Raw genomic sequence first — 8,385 nt, forward strand, 5'->3', positions numbered from 1 at the left:
CGGGGCGTTGATGAGAAAGCGTCCCCTTCATATACGAAGTAATTTTTGTTCGTTTTAAGTTTTAATGTCGCTCCTTACTTTCCGTTAAAATTTGTTTTTTTTTTTTTATTTAATCACAAGGTTGAGGTGAGGTGCGAGGCAGTGAAGATGTCTAGCCAACGGGCAGTAGCCTCCAGCACCGTAACAATAGCTGAAATTTAGGATTTTTACTTGATTTGCCAAGGGTTGACCGCCTGAAATTGGTTACTAGGTGGTAAATTGCCAAAAAAGCGGCTAAAAATTAGAAAGTCCTGAACTTTGCTTGAAATGTAGCAGAAACGTACATAGACCCGAAGAGACTTCTCCCAAAAAAGGAGACTCAACTAGTGGTGCCAATTGTGGCAGGAAGAGGGATAATTATTTCATTTCAAAGATTATCCCTTTAGAATATATTTCTTTTTGTATTATACTTGAAAATATCTTTTTTTTTCGTATTTCGATCGAATAAAACGGAAAACAACATCTCCCTCTCTATATTTTTTTGAATCGACACTATGGGACCCAATACCTTCTAGAAAAAAAATCTCTCAGCACTTTGATATATCCAAGCATCTTATTTTGGACAGGGGCCAATCTCAGAAACTGCAGAAAAAGGTCATCCACATGAAGAAAATTGAAAAATACCTGAGAAATTAAAAAAAAACCTTGAGATTTTGATGGGACTCGTGCCTGAATACCTCCCCTCCCTTGCCTACATGCTTGGACTCTTTATATGTACCTGAACCTTTTGTCTGAAATGGAGTATTCCTTTGAAACGATCTGTGTTTCAACTTCTTATGTTTTAATGTATGAAACCCTATTTAATGATTCTCAACTTCTCGTGTGACTTTTGCAAAGTACTACAGATTTTCAATCCGCAAATAACACAATTATGTATAAACAAGAATGAAAGTGAACGAAAATAATCAAATTGATCTATTGCCTGGGTTTAATTATTTTCAAGTACACTTCACGTTATTCATATTGTCACAGTTTAATTTCTTCAAATTTCTTGAAACAACTGTTCTTTGAAATTAAGCTAATAAATTTTAATGCGACTAAAACAGCGAAGCGTCTGTCCCTGAGACATACGACATAAGACATATTTTTTCCACGTTTCAAAGATTCCTTTAATGAAAAATAAATATAAAAAAACTAGCTTTTATCTTAACTGGAGGTTAGGAGCAACATTTAAACTGACGACGAACTGAAATTTTTCAGTATATTACGGGTGAAACCCCTTCCTCAAGCGTCACTCCTTACGCTAAAGTCTTAAAGTTCTATATTATTCTTCTTATTCAGATTAAACGTCCTTGTCTCTGACTAGTCTTTTTCAAAGAATTGCGAAAAAAATTCTAACTTTAGCGTAAAAAGTGATGGTTAAGGAAGGTATATCTCCCTACTATACGAAGAAATTTCTGTTCATTTTAAGTTTTAGTCTTGCTTCTTTCTTTCAGTTCAAAGATTTGTTTTTATTAGATATAATTTTTGACTGTTTTTCAGATCGTGCCTGGAAATCGACTTCCCCTCCCCAGCAAAATATCTACCCTGGAAAATTCCCTGCTATCCACGGAAAATTATCCCTGTGAAAAATATTCCCTGCAGAATCCTGCTGACGTTCACCCCTGGAAAACAAGAGCTAAGAGCTCATATGGCACCTGTGACGAGGCAAGAAGAGCTAAGAGCCAAGGGCTCATATGGTATGAGCTCTAACAAAATTCTAAGAATCAATAGATTAATTTAAAAGAAAAATCAGAGACTTAATGCCTGTCAGGATTTAAAATAAGAGCTCTGAGTCACGATGTCCTTCTAAATATCAACATTCATTAAGATCAGATACCCACTCGTAAGCTAAAAATATCTATTTTTTTCTTATTTTTCCTCCCCCTTTAGCCCCCCAGAATCTGTGAAAACGACTTTATCAAGTCAGTTTGTGCAGCTCCCTGACACTCCTACCAATTTTCATCGTCTTAGCACGTCCAGAAGCACCAAACTCACCAAATCACTGAACCCCCAAAGAGAGTGTATCCGGTTCGGTTACGTCAATTACGTATCGAGGACATTTGCTTTTTCTATCCACCAAGCTTCATCCCGATTCCTCCACTCCAAGTGTTTTCCAAGATTTCCCCCTCCAACTCCCCCCAAGGTCAAAAGATCTTGTCGGGATTTGAAACAAGAGCTCTGAGACATGAATTCCTTCTAAATATCAAATTTCATTAAGATCCAATCACCTATTCGTAAGATAAAAATAACCCAATTTTCACGTTTTCCAAGAATTCCGGTTTCCCCCTCCTCCCCCCAATGTCACAGGATCTTGTCAGAATTTAAAATTAGAGCTTTAAAGCACAAGATCCTTCTAATATCAAATTTCATTAAGATCTGGTCACCCTTTGGTAAGTTACAAATACCTCATTTTTTCCAAATTACCCCCCCCCCCCCAACTCCACCAAAGAGAGCAGATCCGGTCAGGTTATGTCAGTCACGTATCTTAGACAGGTTTTTATTCTTCCCATCCAGTTTCATCCTGATCTCTCTGCTTTAAGTGTTTTCTAAGATTTCCGGTCCCCCCCCCCCAACTGCCCCCCCCCCAATGACGCTGGATCCAGTTGAGATTTAAAATAAGAGATCTGAGTTACAAGGTCCTTCTAAATATGAAGCTTCGTGATCTAGATATGAAGATTCTAGATATGAAGTCTCAACCGGATCAAGTGTAATTGGGGGGGGGGCAGTTGGGGGGACCGGAAATCTTAGAAAATACTTAAAGCGGTGAGATCAGGATGAAACTGGATGGGAAGAATAGAAACCTGTCTAAGATACGTGACTGACATAACCGGACCGAATCTGCTCTCTTTGGTGGAGTTGGGGGGGGGGGGTAATTTTGAAAATTGAGGTATTTGTAACTTACGAAAGGGTGACCAGATCTTAATGAAATTTGATATTAGAAGGATCTTGTGCTTTAAAGTTCTAATTTTAAATTCCGACCAGATCCTGTGACATTGGGGGGAGTCGGAGGGGGAAACCAGAATTCTTGGAAAACGTGAAAATTGGGGTATTTTTATCTTACGAATAGATGATCGGATATTAATGAAATTTGATTTTTAGAAGGAATTCATGTCTCAGAGCTCTTATTTCAAACCCCGACCAGATCTTTTGACACTGGGGTGAGTTGGAGGGGGAAATCTTGGAAAAACACTTGGAGTGGAGGAATCGGGATGAAGCTTGGTGGATAGAATAAACAAATGTCCTTGATACGTGATTGACAGAATCGTACTGGATTCGCTCTCTTTGGGGGAGCTGGGGGGAGGGGTTCAGTGATTTGGCGACTTTGGTGCTTCTGGACGTGCTAGGACGATGAAAATTGGTAGGCGTGTCAGGGAGCTGCACAATTTGACTTGATAAAGTCTTTTTCCCAGATTCGACCATCTGGGGGGCTAAAGGGAGAGGAAAAATTAGAAAAAATTAGGTTTTTATAACTTACGAGTGGGTGATTGGATAATAATGAATTTTGATATTTAGAAGGACATCGTGACTCAGAGCTCTTATTTTAAATCCTGACCGGCATTAAGCCTCTTCGTTTCCTTTTTAAATCAATCTATTGATTCATAGAATTTTGTTAGACCTCATACCATGTGATCTCTTGGCTCTTAGCTCTTCTCGCCTCGTCACAGGTGCCATATGGGCTCTTAGCTCTTGTTTTTTTCCCCCAGGGGTGATCGTATTGACCCAGTGGTCCTAGAATGTCGCGAGGGGGCTCATCCTAACGGAAATCAAAAGTTCTAGTGCCCTTTTTAAGTGACCAAAAAAATTGGAGGGCACCTAGGCCCCCTCCCACACTCATTTATTCCTCAATGTCACCGGAAAAATTCTGAGATAGCCATTCTGTTCAGCTTAGTCGAAAACCTAATAGATATGTCTTTGGGGATGACGTATCCCCCCACAGTCCCCGGGGGAGGGGTTACAAGTTACAAACTTTGACCTGTGTTTACATATAGCAATGGTTACTGGGAAGTGAGCGGACATTTTCAGGGGGAAGTTTTTGGGTTTGGGAGGGAGAGTTGAGGTGGGGTGGGGGGGGGGTATGTGGGAGGATCTTTCCATGGAAAAACTCCTCATGGGGGTAGAGACTTTCAATGAAGGGGGCGCAGGATTTTTTAGCATTATTTAAAAAAAAAAACAATGAAAAGAAAAATATGAGAATTTTTTTCTCCTGAAAGTGAGGAGCAGCATTAAAACTTAAAACGAGCAGAAATTATTGCGCATATGAGGGGTTTATCTCCTCGTAATACCTCGCTCTTTACGCTAAAGTATTTTTAGTAATTTCAACTATTTATTCTACGGCCTTTGGGATTCAAGGGTCATTCTTAAGGAATTGGGACAGAATTTAAGCTTGAGTGTAAAGAGCGAGGTATCGACGAGGGGTGAACTCCTTCATATACGTAATAAAAACATACGAATATAGAAGTTCGTTACGTAAGTTAATTCGTAAATTACGTATATTTTTAACTAATGAAAATGTTCGTAAAAACTTAAAAGTTCCAGTTGCCTTTATAAGTAACCAAAAGGTTGAAGGGCAACTAGGCTTCCTCCACTCTCCTTTTTTCTCAAATTCTTCTGATTAAAACTATGAGAAAGCCATTTAGCCAAAAAGAAAATTAACATGCAAATTTTGTTTTAATTATTTATGTGCGGAGAGCCAAGATCAAAACATGCATTAATTCAAAAACGTCCAGAAATTAAACAAAAAAAAACGATTTTTTTTTAAATGAAAGTAAGGAGCGACATTAAAACTTAAAACGAACAGAAATTACTCCGTATATGAAAGAGGCTTTTCCTCTTCAACGCCCCGCTCTTTACGCTAAAGTTTTTTTACTGTTTTAAGAAGTAGAGTTAATAGAAAGAGTCAAACTTTGGCGTAAAGAGCGAGGCGTTGAGGAGGGAAAGCCCCTTTCATATATGGAGTAATTTCTGTTTTTTTTTTGTTTAAAAAAAAACAACTTTTTTTTATTTAATGAATACCAAGTGCCATAAAAAATAAATTAACACGCATCTGGGATCTTTCTGCAGGCAAAAAATACAAAATTCCACATTTTATGGAGGTAAGAGCTTGAAACATTTGCAGTGTATTTCTCTGATATTCTGAATCTGATGGTGTGATTTTCATAATGATCGCTTGACTTATCGAAGTTATTCCCCCCCCTTTTTTTTGAAAACCAGGCAAATTTTCTGAAGCTCGTAACTTTTGATGAGTAACATTAAACTTAATGTCATATATATATATATATATATATATATATATATATATATATATATATATATATATATATATATATATATATATATATATATATATATATATATATATATATATATATATATATATATATATATATATATATTTATACATATATTGGTTCAGTATAATTTACCAATTCTTTTGTTGTATGAATTTTTATAAAATTCGCTTTGTTAGAGTTTTGGTTAGTCAATAGTAACCAAAATTCGTCTTACTTACAGTTGCCGACACTTCACTAACAGTAGCCGATTCACTTCTTACTTACAGTTCGTTACAATGAAGTGTTTGAATGTTGATGGACTTATTTTTGACGTTTTTAATATGGTTTTTTACTTTTCTCTGAAAAAATCGCTTTTCGGAATTTTTTCTCCAAAATTAATTTAATTAATAACATGTGGCTATCTGAATTGTTTGATTAAATATGAAATTGAGAACAATAAAAAAACGAAGTTTCTAATTGATGGAGAAGTGAACTTTTTCTCTGTTTGCCCGGAAAATAAATGTTTTTTTTTAGCCTTACATCGATCAAATTTTTGGAAGTCGAACGGTCAATATCAAAGATTTTGTCTGTATTCGTTTGCGTGGAAAATGAAACCTAAGCAATAAGATTCAGCCCCTCCCCTACGTCTCTTTGATATTTACCTATGAGTCAAAGGGTTTCGGTCCTGTTTCTGGTATTAGCTAATTCTCTGGGAAGGTTGCGTCTTGGATCCCCTTTCCCATATGCTCTACCGTATCCAGGGGGAGGAGCAAGGGAGTGATCGTGGCACCAGATTCAGCTTCGCCTTAGCATTTAGACACTATATATACCATATGTCTCATGAGAGATAAGCCAGGTCTACTAACATTATCAGAAGTGGAAAGAGGCAAAATTGTCATCACCCCAGGGCGCTCAAAGCCCACCTTTGCCTCTGGTGGCTAAATTTGGTTGGCTATTATTTTATTTGATTGACACGATCATGATGATAGAGCTGCTGTTAGATAGAACATCCAAATTTTCTTTTATCATAAATGTTATTACATTTTTATAACATCATGGTAGTACTATTAGTTGTTCTTCCCTCCTTGTGTTCTTTATGACCTATCTAAAAGATAGTTTCTTATACATTTAAAATAAGAGAAAATATACAAAATCTGAAAATCTTTGTATGTAAAGAAACAATCTATGTAATTGCATTTTATTTATATTAATGGAAAGGCAGTATATATAAATAAAATGTAATTACATAGATTTTTCTTTAAATACAAAGCTTTTCAGATTTTGAATATTTTCTCTTATTTTAAATGTATTTGGTTTTCCCGTTGAGGAAAGTTTTCTGAACCTGGGATCAAATTATTTTGGCAATTTTTTGTAGTTTATTTTTCACTATCTTTTTTAAAATCCTGACCATATAGTATATTATAATTTTCTTTTGTAATTTGTATTTGTAATCCGGAAATAGATTGAACTTGAGAAGCTGTTATCAAACAGTTCATGGTAACGAACTGTAGTAAAGAGCGACCAGGCTCAATAGTAACCAAAAGTCTAAAACACGGAATTTTGAGACCAATATATACATCAAAAAAATTGAAATTTTATGCTGATTTTTAATATATATGTTTAATCAAGTTTACTCTTACCTATCAAAAGTTACGAGCCTGCGAAAATTGGCCTTATTTTTGAAAAAAAGGTGAAACCAACCTCTAAAAGTCAGAGAATCTTAACGAAATTTACACGATCAGACTCAACGTATCAGAGAACCCTACTGTAGAGATTTCAAACTCCTATTTATAAAAAATGTGGAATTTTTTTATTTTTTTTTTGGCCAAAAGAAAGATCACGGATATGTGTTTATTCCTTTATTTGTTTTTTTTTCCAGGGGTAATCTACCCAGTAATGCTAGAATGTCACGAGAGGGCTCATTTTAATGAGAGTTACAAGTTCTTTTTATCGACCCAGTAGTGCTAGAATGTCGCGAGAGGGCTCATTTTAATGAAAGTTAGAAGTTTAAGTGCTCTTTTTAAGTGACCGAAAAAATTGGAGGGTAACTAGGCCACCTCCAACGCTTTTTTCCCCAAAGTTACCAGATCAAATTTTGAAAAATCTCGAAAAATCTAATAACTATGCCTTTGAGAACGACTTACTCCACCACAGTCCCCGGGGGAAGGGCTTTAAGTTATGAACTTAGCCCATTATTTACATATAGTATTGGTTATTGGGGAGTATACTGACGTTTTCTGGGGAGATTTTTTCTGGTGGTGGGGGGTCAAGGGGAATAGATTACGTGAGAAGATCTTTCCATGGAAGAATTTATCACGGGGGAAAAGAACTTCCATGAAGGGTGGCTGGATTTTACAGTTTTATTTAAAAAAGTTTTTCAACTTAAATTAAGAAGCAACATTAAAACTTAAAAAGAAAAAAAAATATTACGTATATGAGGGGGTTTGTCTCCTCCTCTATACCTCTCTCTTTACGCTAAAGTATTTTTAGTAATTTCAAAAGAGCTATTCATTCTAATTAAACGGCCTCAGCGATTCAGGGGTTATTCTTAAGGGATTGGAACAAAATTCAAACTATAGTTTAAAGAGCGAGGTATTGACGAGGGGGTGAACCCCCTCATATGCGGAATAAAAATATACGAATATAGGTTCGTTATGTAAGTTAATTTGTAAGTTACGTATACTTATTACTAATAAAAACGTTCGTAAATCAAATTAAGAGTTTAGTAGCCTTTTTCAAGAGACAAAAAATTTGAGGGCAACTAGGCCCCCTCCCGCCCCTTTTTCTCAAAATCGTCCAATCAAAACTTTGAGAAAGCCATGTAGCCAAAAAATTAAAATTAATATGCAAATTTCGTTATAATCAATCGTGTACGGTGAGCCACAATCAAAACCTGCATGAATTCAAAAACATTCAGAAATTAAATAAAATAAAATAAAAAAAACAAGTTTTTTCATTTGAAAGTAAGAAGGAACATTAAAAGATAAAGTAAGCAGAAATTATTAGGTATATGAGGGGTTTTCGTCCCCTCCTCAATACCTCGCTCTTTACGCTATGGTAGTTTTAGTAGTTTTCAAAAGAGCTATTTATTCTA

Source organism: Artemia franciscana, chromosome 5, assembly GCF_032884065.1.
Source record: "Artemia franciscana chromosome 5, ASM3288406v1, whole genome shotgun sequence".
In the NCBI taxonomy this organism is placed as follows: domain Eukaryota; kingdom Metazoa; phylum Arthropoda; class Branchiopoda; order Anostraca; family Artemiidae; genus Artemia; species Artemia franciscana.